Below are 20,115 nucleotides of genomic sequence, written 5' to 3'. Positions count from 1 at the left end.
CTAGTGCCTGGCACATAGTAAGCACTTAACAAATACCATAATTATTATTATGAGGGAGATCCGGGGAAGGATTTGAACATTCAGATCATGAGGGTGTAAACCCCTTTCCGGCAGGGAACATATGTATTGCTTCGATAGACTAAGCTCCTTGTGGGCAGGGATCACGTTTGTATTGCACAATGCTGTACTTTCCCCAGGGCTTAGTAAACAGTAAGCTTGCAATAAATACCACTGATTCTGTTACACTCTCTCAAGCACAGTACCTCTCACTCAGGAAGTACTCAGTAAATAGCATTGATTGTAATCTCCTCTTGCTGGATGGAGATTTCCCCAGCAGGGATCAATCAGCCAAAATCGTGATGCTGGTTTCTCGGGCTTTCTGACTGATGAAGCCATCATCATCATCAACGGTACTTATTGAGCGCTTACTATGTACAGAGCGATGAAATATGCACTAGGGAGTTGGCAGGCAGCAACAGAGTTGGCAGACACGTTCCCTGCATACAGCGAGCTTATAGTCCAGAGGAAGTGCCAGATAATGCAGCAGATATGTTTGGAAATCTTAAAGGATTGAATGTTACGTGTTTTATAAGAAGGATCTCAAGGACAATGTGAGTATCAGAGAAAACACATCTGATGACCTTACAGTATTCCTGGAAGCGTGGGAAATGTGAACACAAAATTGTAGCAGCTAGGGAGTCTCAGAGCAAACCAGGTCAAATCCCTGAACATTCCAAAAAATACAAAGTAAGGCAAAAAAGTGAAAGCTCCCAAACAAGAACGGAACAGCTCATAGTTACAAAATGGCTATTAGAAATGAAAATTTTAGCTGAGCTTTCTTTATAGAGATAATAAGGAAATGGGCATTTGCGGCCACCAAGGAAGTAATGAAGAAAAAGTATTTAAAAGGCTAAAAGGATCGGGAAATATTTCACAAAATTAATAATAAATAAATATACGTATGGTTCATAGTTATCAACACTGGTTAATATGGTCTCTGATTTTTTTTTAGGATGTTGGAGATAGTGTATCCATCAAAGAAACCTTATTTGGAATTCCTCTTTTGTACATTTCAAGCAAAGCTGCCTACTTCATGGGAGCAATTGCTCTCGAAGCTCATGGATTTTGGAGATAAGTGTATACGTTGTCCCACTTAGAATATATTGAATAGTGCCTTGGACTCTTTTTTCTCTTGGGCACGTGACCTTGGGTTTTCCTGCACCCTTTCTTTCACCCTACTGCCTGCTAACTAACTAATATTGATGGAGACCTTCAGTTCATCCTCCTCGCTACTACAAGGATCAACTTCTTACAAAATTGTGGCACACATCTCTTCACTCAGAAACCTCCAAAAGCTGCTCTCCCTCAACATCAAGCAGAAACTCCTTACCACTGGTGTCAAAGCTTCCAGCTTTCTCCAAACTATAAATCAGGTCTCGTTATTAGCTACTCTGTTTGTGCCCTGTTCCTCCCCAGATCACATTCTAACTGTCCCTAGCTCCCAACTCTCTGGCCTCCATGCTGTGCCCCAAATCTGGAACTATTCCCACACCCACCTCATACAAACTTTCTTGACCGCAACACTTCCCATCTTCAAAACCCTGTCTCCTTTTTTATGGTAATTGTTAAGCGCTTACTCTCTGCAAGGCACTGAACTAAGTGTTGGAGTAGAAACAAGATAATCAGATTGGACAAAGCCCATGTCCCACATGGGGCTCACAGTCTTAGTCCCCATTTTCTGAGGCACGGAGAAGCCAAGTGACTTGCCCAAGGTCACCCAGCAGACGAGTGGTGGAGCCAGGATTAGAACCCAGGTTCTTCTGACTCCCAGGCTGTGCTCTATCCAGTAGGCCATTTTGCTTCCCAGAATGAAAGCCCCCTTAAATTTAAGAATTTAAACCCTCTTAAATTCCCACTTCCTCCAGGAGGACTTCCCTGATTAATTCCCAACACCCCTGTAGACTGTAAACTCCTTGTGGGCAGGGATTGTGTCTACCAGCTCTATGGTACTGTGCTTTCCCAAGTGCTAAACACTCAATAAATAGCATTGATTGATTGACTGATTACATCAACCCAAAACCTATCTTTGGCCCATGTACATTTTGTTCCTATCCTCAGGACTTGTGCCCATAGGCATTTATTTATGAATTTATTGGTACATTGGTTATCTGTTCAGTTTTGCATCAATGGGTTTGTACTATTTCCTGATTTGTTCTTGGTAAGTGGTTAGTACAATGCACCTGCACCAAATTGGGGCTCAATAAATACAATAACTACTACTACTACTACTACTACTACTACTACTTCTGCATGTTTTCGTCATCTATAAATTATTTTTCACCTATCTCCATTAAACTGTAAGCTTCCTGAGAGCAGGGAATTTGGGGCTTGTTACTTTGGTAGTTTCTCAAACCTCTTAGTATTATGTCTAGTTCTCAGCAGGAACTCAACAGATACCAGTGAAAGATTGATTGGCATACACTGGTCACCTAGCTTGCCACTTTTTAACAACTGTTTGAAGCTCTGCAGTCAATACTATCGATTGCTGCTCAGATCTCTATGATGATGGCACTTGTTAAGCGCTTACTATGTGCCGAGCACTGTTCTTCTCAGACCATCCTAAACACGGAATCTCGTTGTGGGCAGGGAATGGGTCTGTTATATTGTTATATTCCACTCTTCCAAGCACCTAGTACAGTGCCCCGCACACAGTAAGTGCTCAGTAAATTCAATTGACTGACTAAACTATCAAGCTATCATGTTTATTGAGTGCTGACAGTGTGCAGAGCATCATCATCATCATCAGTTGTATTTATTGAGCGCTTACTGTGTGCAGAGCACTGTACTAAGTGCTTGGGAAGTACAAGTTGGCAACATATAGAGACAGTCCCTACCCAACAGTGGGGTCACAGTCTAAAAGGGGGAGACAGAGAACAAAACCAAAGATACTAACAAAATAAAATAAATAGAATAGATATGTACAAGTAAAACAAATAAATAAATAAATAGAGTAATAAATATGTACAAACATACATATATACAGGTGCTGTGGGGAAGGGAAGGAGGTAAGATGGGGGGATGGAGAGGGATGGAGGGGGGAGAGGGGATTACTGCACACAGTAAGTGCTCAGTAAATTCAATTGACTGGCTAAACTATCAAGCTATCATGTTTATTGAGTGCTTACAGTGTGCAGAGCACTGTCCTAAGCACTTGGGAGTGTACAATAAAACAATATTACAGAGTTGGTAGAGAAATGTTCCCTGCCCACAAGGAGCTTACAGTCTAGAGTGGGAGACAGACATTAATAGAAATAAATTGTGGCTGTGTACCTAACTGCAGTGGGAGGGTTGACTAAAAGGAGCAAATCCGAGTTCAAGGGCGACACAGAAGGGAGTGGGAGAAGAGGAAAGGAGGGCTTAGTCAGGGAAGGCCTCTTGGAGGAGATGTGTCTTCAGGAAGGCTTTGAAGGTGGGGAGAGTCATCGTCTGTTGTTTATGAAGAGGGAAGTGTGTTCCAGGCCAGAGGCAGGCCATGGACAAGAGGTCAGCAGTGAGATAGATGAGATAGAGGTACATGGGTCCCCACAGACTCCTCAGGTTTGTATTCACAGGGATTGGGTTGCAGGTTATGAGAGTACCGTTATATACAGTGTTTTCCCTCCAGCTCAAACCAAGTCAACTCTAGTACTTATGCATTTAATTACATCCATCTTCAGCTTGGGCGAATATGTGTATTTTCAGTTGAACAGTCAGTTATTACTCTCTTTGTAAATAGTTTTATGCCCATCTCTCTCATTCTAGTGTAAACTCATTCTGGGCAAGGATTCATTCATTCAATAGTATTTATTAAGTGCTTACTGTATACAGAGCACTGTACTAAGTGCTTGGGAAGATACAATACAACAATAAACAGTGACAATCCCTGCCCATAACAAGCTCACAATGTAGAATGATGTGTCTTGTTTCTGTAGAACTTTCCAAGGGCTTAATACAGTGTATTGTACCTAGTAGATAGCTGGAAGCAGCATGGCTCAGTGCAAAAAGCACGGGCTTTGGAGTCAGAGGTCATGGGTTCAAATCCCGGCTCTGCCACATATCTGCTGTGTGACCCTGGGCAAGTCACTTAACTTCTCTGAGCCTCAGTTACCTCATCTGTAAAATGGGGATTAAGACTGTGAGCCCTACGTGGGACAACTTGATCATCTTGTATCCCCCCAGCGCTTAGAACAGTGCTTTGCACATAGTAAGCGCTTAACAAATGCCATCATTATTATTAGTAGTAGTAGTAGTAGTAGTAGTAGGTGCTCAATAAATACCATCACCACTTGAGATACTGTTTAAATTCCAGATGACAGCATTACTTGGAGGGACACAGACTTAGTATTTCCATTTGACAAAGTACTTATGTACATATTCATCTGTAATTTACTTTAATGTCTGTCTCCCCACCTAGTCTGTAAGCTCCTTATAGTCAGGGATCGTGTCTACCTACTCTATTGTAGTGTACGCTTTCAATGCTTACTACAGTGCTCTTCACACAGAGTGCTCAATAAACACCATTGATAGATTTATGTGAGACAGAAGGGAGAAAGAAGCTCTTTAGCAGTTTCTTGCTAGCTGGATGAAAACCTGGTGGTTCTGACCTGACAGTCCTATTCTTTATCTCTCAGACTCCGTATTTCCTTATTTCTGCAGGAAGAAGTAAAATAAGTCCTTATTAATAGTACAGCGCTCTGCACGCAGTAAGCGCTCAATAAATACGATTGAATGAATTAACGGTTTTAATAGTCTTGTGGTGAAAGTCTGGCCTGTTAAAATCAGAAGCTACTGGTACCTGTGGTTAAAAGTTTTAAAGTAATGCTGGTTGCTTTGCTTTCTATAATTGGCCAAAATGAAATATCACCTTTGGAATGCTCTTACACCGAGGCACACAAATATATGTTTTTCAAAAAGGTACAAAATAGCATTTGGAGGCATTGCACTTTTGGAAGCTTCAGTGGAATGAAACCACCGGCATTCTTTTTAAATACCCACAGTTGCTATTTGACAGCAAAGATAGCTAGGCTCCACAATAAGGGAGAAAATATAACCTGCTTTTAAAGTGGGTTAATGAAAAATTACAGAAAATGGAAGCCCAGAGGTGCTTCTAAATGTTGTTCTTCACATTCATTTTCCTAACACTAAAGCATTCAAAAACAAAAAGCAACTGCTTTTCCCCATCCCTCTCCCCCGCCCTCCCCCAGCCTCCAACCAAAACTCTGTATAATCGTTCATCTGGTTGTGCAGTAGAAACAAATTGACATTCCCAAAGCTGGGCTGAACACAGTCCACGGTACTAGTTCTGTTGATCGGAAGGTAGCACAAATGGTCACCTCAGACTTGCCCTTTATACATTTCTCTAATTTCAAATGCTTTAAGTTCCTTTAAAGAGGTTCCCTGGGGGCACAAATGTTAATGTTATTTCCTAGCCCTTAGCCCAACAGCATCATGGTAGGGAGCTTGGTAAAATTGTATTTTTATAATTTTAAGTTGAATATGTGTCTAAGTGTTTATCCTATTCCAGAAAGCTCTGCAGACAACTTGACCTCGTTCTTGGCTGTTGCTAGGAAGATGCCAGCATTTTCTAGGTGCCTTTCCCTAGATCAGGAGTGGGTAGTTATTGGGACTGGTGGGCCACTTAGAGAATTTTCCAAAATGCAGGCATGCTGCGTGGGTGATGTTTGGGGAGGGTGAAGGTTTAGGAGGCAGTAGCGGTTTCTCTAAACCTGCTACAGATGCAGACAGCAACCCCCTGTATGTCATGTCGTCTCCCCCTCTCTTCTCTGTCACCTGTGTACTTAGATTCGCACCCCTTATTCACCTCTCCCTCAGCCCCACAGCACTTATGTACATATCTGTAATTTATTTATATTCATGTATGTTTCTCCCTCTAGACTGTAAGCTCATTACGGGCAGGGAACATGTCTTCCAACTCTGTTATAATGCACTCTCCCGAGCGCTTAGTACAGCGACAGCTCTGCACACGGTAAGCGTTCAATAAATATGATCGATTGTTTGATATCCCCCATTGTGCCAATATTGCTGGGGTTTGCAACACACAGGGACTGATCGCATTTGTGGTGGGTTTGGAGCATTTGTGGTGGGTTTGGGTTTATTGCTCTGCACATAGTAAGCGCTCAATAAATACGATTGATGATGAGAATGAAAGCTCCAAAGAGACACAGGCACATTCATGGCACAGTCCCTTTATTTCAACAAGACACAGATTATACACGATTCCTTTGTTTCAATTGAAGCATTTTATAATGTGTCATTTGGGGCCATTTCTCAAGATTGTAAACTCCTCAAGGGCAAAGATCGCATCAATTGACTGATATACAGTAGTTCTCCCTAGTTTCAATATGAGGGAACTCAAAGTTCAGAGTCAAAGCTACAGTACAGATCATTAGCATAGGTTAAATGAGTTTTCAAGCCCTCCATATCCTAGTCCATTGCTTAGTCCTCTAATCCATGCTACCGTTATCCTTTTTTTAAAATATCTTTGGTCCATCCAAAGTCCCTAACACCCCCCCCCCACCCCAAGGGTCAATAGCTTGAGGCAAAAAGTGTTGGAGCAGTTGTCAAGGCCTGGTGATTTCTTTGTTGATGTTTCTCGAGGTGCTTTTGGGGGGAAGAAAGATGAGTAGGTGAGATAATGAGTTGTAACAAAAATGGGAAAAGGGGAAGGGAAGATCAAGTGAAAGAGTGAGAAGGCAGTGATGCCGTGGAAGGAAAGCAGCTTGCAAGAGCCGCTCGGTCTGACGTGGCTGATGCAGCCCACACCAGTGCGATCAGGCAACTGGCCATAGGGATTGACAGGACGGTCCTGAAGATGCAGGACCCACAGCTGTTGCTCCACGGCACTAGAGTTAACTGGTCCCTGTCTGTAGTCACTCAGTCAATCGAGAGCATTATTGAGCACCTACTCTGTGCATGGTATTCATTCATTCAATCGTATTTATTGAGCGCTTACTGTGTGCAGAGCACTGTACTAAGCTCTTGGGAAGTACAAGTTGGCAACATATAGAGATGGTCCCTACCCAACAGTGGGCTCACAGTCTAGAAGGGGGAGACAGAGAACAAAACAAAACATATTGACAAAATAAAATAAATAGAATAAACATGTACAAATAAAATAGAGTAATAAATATGTACAAACATATACATATATACAGGTGCTGTGGGGAGGGGAAGGAGGTTGGGCCGGGGGGATAGGGAGAGGAAGGAGGGGGCTCAGTCTGGGAAGGCCTCCTGGAGGAGGTGAGCTCTCAGTAGGGCTTTGAAGGGAGGAAGAGAGCTAGCTTGGCGGATGTGCGGACGGAGCGCATTCCAGGCCAGGGGGAGGATGTGGGCCGGGGGTCGACGGCGGGACAGGCGAGAACGAGGCACAGTGAGGAGATTGGCGGCAGAGGAGTGGAGGGTGCGGGCTGGGCTGGAGAAGGAGAGAAGGGAGGTGAGGTAGGAGAGGGCGAGGTGATGGACAGCCTTGAAGCCGAGGTTGAGGAGTTTCTGCCTGATGAGCAGGTTGATTGGTAGCCACTGGAGATTTTTGAGGAGGGGAGTAACATGCCCAGAGCGTTTCTGCACAAAGACTATCCGGGCAGCGGCGCGAAGTATAAATTGAAGAGGGGAGAGACAGGAGGATGGGAGATCGAAGAGGAGGCCGATGCAGTAATCCAGTCGGGATAGGATGAGAGATTGAACGAGCACGGTAGCGGTTTGGATGGAGAGGGAAGGGCGGATCTTGGCGATGTTGCGGAGGTGAGACCGGCAGGATTTGGTGACGGATTGGATGTGAGGGGTGAACGAGAGAGCGGAGTCGAGGATGACACCAAGGTTGCTGGCTTGTGAGACGGGAAGGATGGTAGTGTCGTCAACAGTGATGGGAAAGTCAGGGAGAGGGCAGGGTTTGGGAGGGAAGATAAGGAGTTCAGTTTTGGACATGTTGAGTTTTAGATGGCAGGCAGACATCCAGATGGAGATGTCCTGAAGGCAGGAGGAGATACGAGCCTGGAGGGAGGGAGAGAGAGCAGGGGCAGAGATGTAGATTTGGGTGTCATCAGTGTAGAGATGATAGTTGAAACCGTGGGAGCGAATGAGTTCACCAAGGGAGTGAGTGTAGGTAGAGGACAGAAGGGGACCGAGAACTGACCCTTGAGGAACTCCTACAGTAAGGGGATGGGAGGGGGAGGAGGAGCCCGCAAAAGAGACTGAGAATGAACGGCCGGAGAGATAAGAGGAGAACCAGGAATGGACAGAGTCTGCGAAGCCAAGGTTGGGTAGCGTGTTGAGGAGAAGGGGGTGGTCCACAGTGTCAGAGGCAGCTGAGAGGTCGAGGAGGATAGGATAGAGTAGGAGCCGTTGGATTTGGCAAGCAGGAGGTCATTGGTGACCTTTGAGAGGGCAGTTTCCGTGGAATGTAGGTGACGGAAGTCAGATTGGAGGGGGTCGAGAGAGTTGTCGTTGAGGAATTCGAGGCAGCGTGTGTAGACGACTCGTTCAAGGAGTTTGGAAAGGAGTGGTAGGAGGGAGATAGGGCGATAACTAGAAGGTGAGGTGGGGTCAAGAGAGGGTTTTTTTAGGATGGGAGAGACATGGACATGTTTTAAGGCAGAGGGGAAGGAACCAGTGGAGAGTGAGCTGTTGAAGATGGAAGTTAAGGAGGGGAGAAGGGACAGAGCGAGAGAATTCATAAGATGAGAGGGAATGGGGTCATAAGCACAGGTGGCCGGGTACTGTATTAAATGCTTAGAATTAGTAAATGTGATCCTTGTCCTTAAGGACCTTACAATCTAGTGGGGGAGACAGGCACTATAATTATAGATAGGTAGAAATATATATATAAATAAACCCTAAAATGAAGCCTTTAAGGCCTAAATAATCAAAAAGTAATAGTCTTTGTAGAGTTGCTTGTCCTAGACTCCTCTTCTGTTACATGATCTTAATGCTTAGCTTCCCATAACTTGCCTGGCAACTTTTTCTTTTCATTCATTTTTTGGTAAGCTTTGATGAATGTATTTGGTGGAAAAAAATGTTTCATGTATAGGAGAAACTTTTCACATCCTCCAAAATGTTTTAGGTAAGGCTGCAAGTACACTGTGTTCAAATGTGTTTCGAAATGGAGTAAAGTGTATGGTATTAAAACCGTAAAGTGTCATATCGAATCTATTATGAAGCATCATAGAGGACTCTTCTGCTCTGTGCGTTGCCACCAAAATTTGTCACTATTCCCCACCTAGTCTGCCATTCTCATAAATGGATCTAATATAGATCTCTTTTGAGGTTAACGGGAGTTTAACTGGACAGTGGTACTGCTCCGCCAACGTTCTTACTGATACCTCTCCCGCTGTTGCTCTGCATCCCAACAAACTCTGACCTAGAGTAGAATGAAATTACAGGATGGGTAGAAATGTGTTCATTCTCAGCTGGCTTTGAGATAAAACTCCTCCTCACTGTCATTCAGTCACTGGAATTTATTGAGCTTTTACCATGTGCCCAGCACTGAAGTGCTTGGGAGAGTACATCACGGAATTAGAAGCCACATTCTCTGCCAGGGATTGAACTTCAGCCTGATAAGGGTGTACCACCCTGGAGCCAATTTCCAAGCTGCTATTGACATCATTAACTAGACTCATAGAAAAACTAGGAGTGACCTGTGATACAAAAGACTAAGGTAGTTGATAAAATGAATTCCTAATGAGCCACTGCAACCCTAGCAATTCAGATTCAGAATGAGGGTAACTAGAAAGCCACCTCTCCCAGAGAGTTGCTACCGAAGAAATTCAACATCACCTCAGATGAGCCAGTGCAACTTTCACTGCATGAGGAAATGAGTGTTAGAGGGTGCGGTATTAGATCTGAAACCAGACTTCTAATGTATTAGGCAGAGGTGATTCCCATCTTAACATACGGAGCTAAGAATAGAGCAACGCAGAGCAGGCAACTTAAAGTGCTGGAGGAATGACATCAGTGCCGCTCGCAGAAGATTCTTTAAGCCGAATGGGTGGACAAATACACCGATGTAGGTATTTTCTTCCTGGGAACGCTACCGACAGGGCCCAACCCTATCAATAGGGAAATCACAGTTGCCAAAGCTTTGGAGCATTGAGATCCATCTCACCAATGGATTTCCAGCTGAAGGAGTGCGGCCATTGTTATTTCCTGCCTGTATATATGTATATGTACAGTATATATGTTCCTGTATATATGTTTGTACATATTTATTACTCTATTTATTTATTTTACTTGTACATATCTATTCTATTTATTTTATTTTGTTAGTACGTTTGGTTTTGTTCTCTATCTCCCCCTTTTAGACTGTGAGCCCACTGTTGGGTAGGGACTGTCTCTATATGCTGCCAACTTGTACTTCCCAAGCGCTAAGTACAGTGCTCTGCACACAGTAAGCGCTCAATAAATACGATTGATTGATTGATTCCTGCCATTGTGGGGCTTGATGACCAGCCCTCCTCTTTTCAGGTTTCTGACTAGGTGCAAGAACCTCTGGGTGGAGCTGAAAAGAGTCAAGAGTCAAGAGTTTCCAAGTTCTATAAGACTCACACAGTTTCCCGTGAGCCAGACCTTTCATCTTTACATTGGGTTTTTTAAAAAAATCAGGAATTCTGACGTCAATTTCACCGCTATATAAACTTAAACAATCCAACAAAATACATACCTGCTTTGCTAAGATCAAAGCTGCTTGACTGGAAAATCAGTGAATTCAGTTTTTGTTCACTTCAGTGCTTTCATGGAAAGCACTTTTTTGGGGAAGCAGCGTGGCACAGTGGAAAGAGCCCGGGCTTTGGAGTCAGAGGTCATGGGTTCAAATCCCGGCTCTGCCAGTAGTCAACTGTGTGACTTTGGGCAAGTTACTTAACTTCTCTGGGCCTCAGTTCCCTCATCTGTAAAATGGGGATTAAGACTGTGAGCCCCACGTGGGACAACCTGATCACCTTGTAACCTTTCCAGCGCTTAGAACAGTGCTTTGCACATAGTAAGCGCTTAATAAATGCCATTAAAAAAAAATGCATGACCAGCTTTGCCTATATATCTAGGCAACCATATTTTGGCAAGCTCAGTTTTACTACTGAGACTTGGGTCTATGAAAAAGTTAAAAGCGTTAGGGGAATTGCAGAAGGGAAGTTGTTGGGAGTGTCTTAATATCAGACTTAAGTCGTAGGATAGTTATACACAAGATAGTAAGCATTTTTAAAAATGGTTTTTGTTAAAGCACTGATCTGAGTGCCGCGGTAGATCATCAATCGTATTTATTGAGCGCTTACTGTGTGCAGAGCACTGTACTAAGCGCTTGCCATCGATCAGGCCGGACACAAGTCCGTGCCCCACATGGGGCTCACAGTCCAAGTAGGAGGGAGACCAGGCATTGAATCCCCATCTCACAGCTGAGGAACCTGAGGCACAGTGAAGTGACTTACCCAAGGTCACACAGCAGATGGATGGCAGAGCAGTAATTAGAACCCAGGTCCTCTGACTCCCAGGCCTGTGCTCTTCATTCATTCAGCCGTATTTATTAAGCACTTACTGTCTGCAGAGCACTGTACTAAGCACTCGGGAAAGTACAGTACAACAATAATGAGTGACAAATCTGCCCACTAGGCCACACTTGTCCTCCAGTAGTATGAGAGAAAACTGCAGCATGAGGAATTTAAGCTACATGTAGAAGAACTTTCTGACAGAGACTGGCAAATTTTGGAAAGCTTTCCGTGAGGGTTGTTGGGACATCTCTGGATCCCAAACAATGAGAATCTATCCCCCTTTAATTGAGATCTTGCCTGAAAATAAAATCCCTTTTAGTCCAGGGATGCTATATGTTACTACTCTTCTGCCTGCACACTTTGCTCTTCTAATAACAATGATTATGGTATTCGCTTACCATGCGTCAGATGCTATTCTGAACAGATACAAGTTAATCATCATCAATCGTATTTATTGAGCGCTTACTATGCGCAGAGCACTGTACTAAGCGCTTGATCAATCGCATAAATACGATAGATGAAGTTAATCAGGTTGGGCACATTCCCTATCCCACACGGGGCTCACGGCCTCAAGTAGAAAGGAGAACAGGCATTTCATTCCCATTTTACGGATGAGGAAACTGAGGCACAGATAAATGAAGGGACTTGCCCAAGGTCACACAGCAGGCAAGTGGCAGAGCCAGGATTAGCTCTCAGGTCCTCTGACTCCGGGCCCATCCCTTTTCCACGATGCCATACTGCTTCTCACCATGTGGCTCCTACTTAAGAGATCATTAATGAATCGCCTCAGTTTCCCTGCCCAGAACCTAGCCCTGTCATTAGGAATAACACAGGGGAAAGGTGGCTTGAAATCTGAGGACGAGAAAGGGGTGGATGTTGATGCAATCCAATTGACAGCTGCTCTCGGGTGGTAAGAACACTGAGTTGAATTTCCTAGGAAAAGTGAGACGTAAACAAGTGAAAGGGTTCAAGGAGTGGGGCAACATCGCCCCAGCAATGGAATGCGTTTTCCAAATGAACAGGACCTTGTATATGTGTTTGTACATATTTATTACGCTATTTATTTTACTTGTACATACCTATTCATTTTATTTTGCTAGTTTGGTTTTGTTTTCTGTCTCCCCCTTGTAGACTGTGAGCCCACTGTTGGGTAGGGACTGTATATGTTGCCAACTTGTACTTCCCAAGCGCTTAGTCCAGTGCTCTGCACGCAGTAAGCGCTCAATAAATACGATTGATGATGATGATCCCTCGCCCCTCCTTTGCTTTTTTTTTTTAATGGCATTTATTAAGCGCTTACTATGTGCAAAGCACTGTTCCAAATTCTTCCTCTGTGAGCCTGTGAGCCCACTGTTGGGTAGGGACTGTCTCTCTATGTTGCCAATTTGTACTCCCCAAGCGCTTAGTCCAGTGCTTGATTGATGATTGATTGATTAGCTCAAGGAGAGGCAGGGAAGAGCCAGGAGGTGAGGGCTTGTAGCTGCAGGGCCGAGAAGTTTTCCTAGACTGAGGCTGTCAGTCCTGAACACCGGGGCTACACTGCTGCTTCAAAAAGCAGGGGATTTCCTCCTCTTGTGCTTTAATACAGCGCGACTCTCGGTAGTTCCCAGAGAAAAGGGGTAGCTTCATCCAACACCTTTATTGTCAGGTAAACAGTCCACCGGTGTCTTTTCAAAAGACTAAGGTCTTTCGGGTGCCATGTTAAACAGATAAGCCTTTTTTTTTTTCCCAAGCAGGCGATTTAAGAGCGTTTAGCAGTGCGCCACAGTGGAGCCCCGCGTCCGAATCAGAAAACCACCAGCCCGGCTGTGATTTGGAAGGAGGATTCCTTCGGTCCCGCAGGATGCGATTCCCCTCCCGCACCCCCTCCCGCAGATGGACGAGGTGAAACGCGTCGCTCGAGCAAGGTAAGCGTTTCGGCCCGAGCTGCAGGTTGACGGATGGGAGTGGAGGGGCTCCCCTTCGGTTTATCAAAAAGGCCGCAAGGCAGTCGTTAGGGAACACCACCTCCAGTGCTCCGCACATAGTAAGCGCTCAGTAAATACGATTGATTGATTGATTGATTGATTGATTGATCTCCACGTCCCGGCCCTGTGGGCAGGGGGGCCCTCCCTGGTGGAGCGGCGGGGGACGGACACCGCGTCTCCCCTTTTTCCTTCTTTTTTTGGGGGAAGTCCTGCAGTGGGCCCTGCTGTGCGCCGCAGGAGAAGGCGGCTGCGGAGTTTCCCGGCGGCCGGTCCACCGTGTGGGGTGGGGCTGCGGTCCGGGGAGGAGGAGGAGGAGGAGGAGGAGGGAAGAAGAAGAAGAAGAAGAGAGGAGGCGATGAGATGGCAGGGTGGCTCCCTCCCTTGCCCAGATCCTGAGAAACCCAGAACTTGCCTCGATCCCCCTGTGAGCCTGTGACTGTGAGCCCACTGTTGGGTAGGGACTGCCTCTCTATGTTGCCAACTTGTCCTTCCCAAGCGCTTAGTCCAGTGCTCTGCACATAGTAAGCGCTCAATAAATGCGATTGATGATGATGATCCCTCGCCCCTCCTTTGCTTTTTTTTTAATGACATTTATTAAGACTTTATTTATTTATTTTAGACTGTGAGCCCACTGTTGGGTAGGGACTGCCTCTCTATGTTGCCAATTTGTCCTCCCCAAGCGCTTAGTCCAGCGCTCTGCACATAGTCAGCGCTCAATAAATACGATTGGTGATGATGATGATCCCTCGCCCCTCCTTCGCTTTTTTTTTAATGACATTTATTAAGACTTTATTTATTTATGTATTTTAGACTGTGAGCCCACTGTTGGGTAGGGACCGTCTCTATGTGATGCCAGTTTGTACTTCCCAAGCGCTTAGTCCAGCGCTCTGCACATAGTAAGCGCTCAATAAATACGATTGGTGATGATGATGATCCCTCGCCCCTCCTTCGCTTTTTTTTTTAAATGACATTTATTAAGACTTTATTTATTTATGTATTTTAGACTGTGAGCCCACTGTTGGGTAGGGACTGCCTCTATGTGATGCCAGTTTGTACTTCCCAAGCGCTTAGTCCAGCGCTCTGCACATAGTAAGCGCTCAATAAATACGATTGATTGATTGATTGATTGCAAAGCCCTCTCGCTCCCCCCCCCCGCCCTCCGGAGCGAAATCACGCGCCCTCCTGTGACACTCCGGCTCCGAATTTATCCTTCACGTGACCGCGGGAACCGGGGGGGGGGGGGTTGTTGGCGACGGTTACCGGGGGGGGAGGGGAGCGGAATCGGCCGTTACCCCGGCAACAGGCCCCGCCCGCCGCTCCGGGAAACGGGAGGACGTCAGCGCGCCGGCCGGGGGCGGCGCTCTGATTGACAGTTGCCGTGGCGACCGGGTCGTCCCGTCGCCATTTTGTCGGTCGGGGTTTTTTTTTTTTTTTTTTTTTAAACCCTTTCGCTTCCCGCCCGAATAATAATAATAATAATAAAAAAAAAAGCCCCGGCGGAGCGAGGCGGGGGCGGCGGCCGCTGCTGCTGCTGCTGCTTCGGGGGGTGTGGGTGATACAGCCTCCGTTCCTGCTGCTGCTGCTGCTGCTGCTGCTGTTGCGGCGGGACCGGTGTATGTGTGAGTGACGGGGTGAGGGTGTGAGGGAGGCGGTCGGGGAGAGTGTGTGTGTGTGTGTGTGTGTGTGAGGGGGGACGGGGGTGCGCGCGCGCGCGCTCTCGCGTGTGTGTGTGTGTGTGTGTGTGTGTGTGTGTGTGTGCGCGCTCGGGGGCGGAGGGTTGGGGCTCTCCTGGCGGAGGAGCCGCCGCCGCCGCCGCCGCCGCCCGGGCCCCGGCGCTCGTCGCTGCGCAGGTTTGGAGCGCGCGCGCGCGCGCGCCATTTTGTGAGATTTACAAAACCCGCCTCGGCCGCCGGCCGGGAAGAAGGGCAGAAGGGGAGAAGAAGCCGGCGCCCGCCCCCGGCCCCCGGCCCCCGCTCCCACCGCGAGTCCGGGGGGGGGGCGGCCGGGGACTGCGGGATCGGCCGGGACGGGGGGGGGGTCGCCGCCCCGGCCTCAGGACAGGGAGAGAGGGAGAGAGGGAGAGGGAGAGAGGGAGAGGGAGAGAGGGAGAGGGAGAGCGGGAGCGAGCGAGCCCGCCCGCCCGCCCGCCCGCCTCAGGCCGCGGCCGGGCGCAGGAGGCCCGGGCCGCCGCCGATGGGACGCTAACCAGCGGGACCGCGCCGCCGGCCTCACCGGAGGCCCACCGCCCGGTAAGTGCCGGGGGCCGCTGGGGACGGACCTGCCATCTTAGAGAGAGCAGCGGGGCCGGGCCGGGCCGGGCCCCGGAGGGTCAGGGGGGTCAGGGGGGTCAGGGGCAGGGCGTGACAACGGTCAGTCGGTCGATCCGGCGTATTGATTGAGCGCTTACCGCGGGCGGAGCACCGGACTGAGCGCTCGGGAGGTGCGGGGTGGCAACCTCCAGCGGCAGGCCCTGCCCAACGGCGGGGAGAGTGGAGGCGGCGGCGGAGGCGGCGGCGGCGGCGGCGGTCCGGCTCCCGCCAATGCGGACGGACCGGGCGGGGAGCCGCTCCTCGCGGCCGAGCGCCGCCGCCGCCGCCGACTCTCTCCCGCCCGACCCTTCCCTTCCCTCTTATGCCAAGGGGAGGAGAATCGCCTTCCTTCTCTTCCTCCTCCTCCTCCTCCTCCTCCTCCCATTTTCCTCCTCCTCTAATACGAGCAACCGAAATTATTCAGCCATGACCCCTTTCCCTCTCCTCACCGGCCTGGATGATGTCTTAGACATCATCCCTCTGCCCCTCCGCCAAGCTCGCTCTCTTCCTCCCTTCAAGGCCCTGCTGAGAGCTCACCTCCTCCAGGAGGCCTTCCCACACTGAGCCCCTTCTTTCCTCTCCCCCTCGTCCCCCTCTCCATCCCCCCGTCTTATCTCCTTCCCTTCCCCACAGCACCTGTATATATGTATAGATGGTTGTACATATTTATTACTCTATTTATTTATTTAATTTACTTGTACATTTCTATCCTACTTATTTTGTTGGTATGTTTGGTTCTGTTCTCTGGCTCCCCCTTTTAGACTGTGAGCCCACTGTTGGGTAGGGACTGTCTCTATGTGATGCCAATTTGGACTTCCCAAGCGCTTAGTACAGTGCTCTGCACATAGTAAGCGCTCAATAAATACGATTGACTGATTGATTAGACTGTGAGCCCACCGTTGGGGAGGGACCGTCTCTAGGTGTTGCCAACTTGGACTTCCCAAGCGCTTAGCACAGCGCTCTGCACACAGTAAGCGCTCAATAAACACGATTGACTGACTGATTCTTCTCCTCTCCCCTTTTTTTTTTTTGGAAACTTGAAAAAAATCGATCAATCAGTCGTATTTTATTGAGCGCTTACTGTGTGCGGAGCACTGGACTAAGCGCTTGGGAAATAGAAGGTGGCAACATATAGAGACAGTCAATCAATCAGTCGTATTTAGTGAGCGCTTACCGTGTGAAGAGCACTGGGCTAAGCGCTTGGGAAGTACCAGTTGGCAACATATAGAGGCAATCAATCAATCGTATTTATTGAGCCCTTACCGTGTGCGGAGCACTGGACTAAGCGCTTGGGAAGTACAAGTTGGCAACATATACAGTCAATCAATCGTATTTATTGAGCGGTTACTGTGTGCGGAGCACTGGACTAAGCGCTTGGGAAGTACAAGTTGGCAACATATAGAGACAGTCAATCAATCAATCAATCAGTCGTATTTATTGAGCGCGTACCGTGTGCAGGGCACTGGACTAAGCACTTGGGAAGTACAAGTTGGCAACATATAGAGACAGTCAATCAATCAATCTGTCGTATTTATTGAGCACTTACTGTCATCAGTCGTATTTATTGAGCGCTTACTGTGTGCAGAGCACTGTATTAAGCGCTTGGGAAGTACAAGTTGGCAACATATAGAGACAGGCAATCAATCGTATTTATTGAGCGCTTACCATGTGCAGAGCACTGTACTAAGCGCTTGGGAAGTACAAGTTGGCAACATACAGAGACGGTCCCTACCCAACAGTGGGCTCACAGTCTAAAAGGGGGAGACAGACAACCAAACCAAACATACTAATAAAATAGAATAGATATGTACAAGTAAAATAAATAAATAAAGTAATAAATATGTACAGACATATATACATCTATATATACAGGTGCTGTGGGGAAGGGAAGAAGGTAAGATGGGGGATGGAGAGGAAGGAAGGGGATCAGTCTGGGAAGGCCTCCTAAGATTTTGAAATTCAGGGGTGGGTAATTTCCCCCCGACCCCCAGTTTTTTGTTTTTTTTTTTGAATGGTGGTCGATCATTCATTCAATCGTATCGAGCGCTTACTGTGTGCAGAGCACTGTACTAAGCGCTTGGGAAGTACAAGTTGGCAACATATGGAGACGGTCCCCACCCAACAGTGGGCTCACAGTCTAGAAGGGGGAGACAGAGAACAAAACATATTAACAAAATTAAATAAATAGGGTAATAAATGCGTACAAACATATATGCAGGTGGTATACATATGTACAGGTGATTGATTAGCTTTTGGATCTGCAGTTTCGGGTAAGGTCACTCGCATCAGGCAATTCATTTGATATGCGAAGAAAGGAGAGAAAGTCCTGTCCCTCTCGAGTGACATCTTAATCTGTAATAATCCGGCCATCAATGGGTGAAGTGGCACACCAGATTACGGGATATTCAGCATTCCCATAGCTATAGGAACTCGACTGCAGCCATGGCTTTTCAATTTAGAAGTGACACAAAGTAGTTGCGACCCCTTTTTGGGATTCCGCGTGTAAATGAAGTAGAATCCAGGTGTCTCCCAAGTCATTCAGAAAAAGGCCGAAATCCCCACCAGAATCCTCTAGTTTTGCAGAAGTGGCAGATGAATGGATTTTTTTTTTTTGAAATTCGATTTCAAAATTTTTAGGCCCCACTAACTCTGGGATCAGGATTTTTGAATTCTGGTGCCCCATAATTCTTCCATTACTCCCAAATCAGGGGGAAAAAAAATCAAGGAATAGTGTTTTATCACCAAACTACCTAAAAATTTTCAAATTGACAAATGCATTAACAGTTTTTTTTTTTTTGGCGGAGGGGTTGATGTAAGTATGGAAATCATTTCTAAATTATATTTTAAGGTTGTAGGAAGAGAAAATTGTTCATTTTCAGTGGATAGTATGGTGCTGACATCTTGATTTGGTGAAATGGAAAGCATGTAGAGACTGAGATAATCTGGGCCTTACCAAATTTAATGCCTAGAGTCTTCAGTTATTTTGTAAGAAATAAGGGAGTCCATTTCTGAGTTGATAAATCTCCAATGTTTTGGTATATGTAGCTTGATTCCAAGTACATTAATTGCAGTGATACTTCAGTTCTCTTTGGTTTGTACTCCATGAATAGCATTCCAATTAAGAGATTTAATTTTAAGTAACAGTGACCCATCAACACATTTTCGTGATCGTGGTTATTTTGTTTCTTTGGTTTAGTATTCTTAAATGTAATCTTTCCTGAAGTAGATAGTTTTGTTAAAATGTTACTTTGTCACTTTGCATACTTATTGTGATGGGATGTAGCGGATGATTTGACATTTGTGGCTTCAATACATTTTATGTAAAGTAAATATCTCAAGTTCAGTGAGAAAGCTCTTACTTGTATGCTTACCAAAATGGACAATTTTCTTTTCTTACTAGTAAAGGGCCATTTACAAGATGAAAGTAATATTGCTTCCAGTTGGACAAAAAGAGTGCGAGCGCACCTCAGTTTTGGTAGAAACGGTGTCATGTAAATCGTAGGTCAATTTTTAAAGATTAAAACCAAAGGGGACAGTTGCAGATCATTAGAAAATAAGATAATTTCCTAGGAAATTGCTTAAAACTTGTATATGCTTCTGAAGAGTTTTTTTAATACAAGGGCGTGAACCCAGGTTTTATTAAAGGCTCAGTCCTGACATAGTTTTTGTAGCAGCTGTCCAGATTTACTTTGTTTTAGAACATCGTGACAAAGTTTAGAAGAACGAGTTAGTTGCCCAGCTGCCGTATTCTTGAAGATGTGAAATTGAATGACAAACATTTCAAATGTGTACTATAAATTACATAATTCAGAGCCCTCAAGAAGACTTGAGCCCTCCAGTTGGTGGTGGAGGATAAGGTAGCCGCGATGCCCTAGTCCTAGTTGGGAGAAGTTTGACCACTGGCAGGAGGAGGCTGATGGATAAGGTGACCTTTTGAGATTCCTCCTCTCTAGGATTCTATCATATACACATGGAATTGATATTAGCTTTCATGTTTAAAAAACAAAACAAAAAAACCCTTCAAGTTTCTCTGGAGCTGAAAGTTGATAAAGGTTTACTCTATCACGTTAGTCCCTTATATTTAAAATGATAGGGGCTGGTGTCTATCTTGTGGGAAATTCAAGTGGTTTAGGACTAAAGTTCTTGGCTTCACAGATTCCCTGAAATATTATAAACTAGTGGCCTGGCAGGTTTTATTTCTGGAGTATTGGTGGGGATCTTTTTCGACTTTTGGTTGGTGTATAAGGGCAAAGGGTGGTCCGGGTGTAGAAACTTGAACATTTTTTTTTCTAATGTTGTATATAT

General features: G+C 46.1%; 1 protein-coding gene across 4 annotated transcripts in view; it reads left to right on the top strand.

Moving 5' to 3' along the window:
- Positions 1-13,304: 13,304 nt before the first annotated feature.
- DYRK1A (dual specificity tyrosine phosphorylation regulated kinase 1A) overlaps positions 13,305-20,115 on the top strand; it is a 100,644-nt gene continuing 93,833 nt past the window's right edge. For 3 of the 4 annotated variants that reach the window (XM_038760154.1, XM_038760155.1, XM_038760152.1), the window contains exon 1: positions 15,670-15,750. The gene's annotated coding sequence lies outside the window, so the exon portion shown is untranslated. Of the gene's footprint in view, positions 13,442-15,669; positions 15,751-20,115 lie in introns of those variants that run through there. The other variant, XM_038760153.1, reaches the window with a different exon arrangement.

The sequence above is a fragment of the Tachyglossus aculeatus genome, chromosome 18 (genome assembly GCF_015852505.1).
Source record: "Tachyglossus aculeatus isolate mTacAcu1 chromosome 18, mTacAcu1.pri, whole genome shotgun sequence".
NCBI lineage: Eukaryota > Metazoa > Chordata > Mammalia > Monotremata > Tachyglossidae > Tachyglossus > Tachyglossus aculeatus.
The sequence above is the reverse complement of the archived record's forward strand: the minus strand, read 5'-3'. Positions and strand labels throughout refer to the sequence as shown.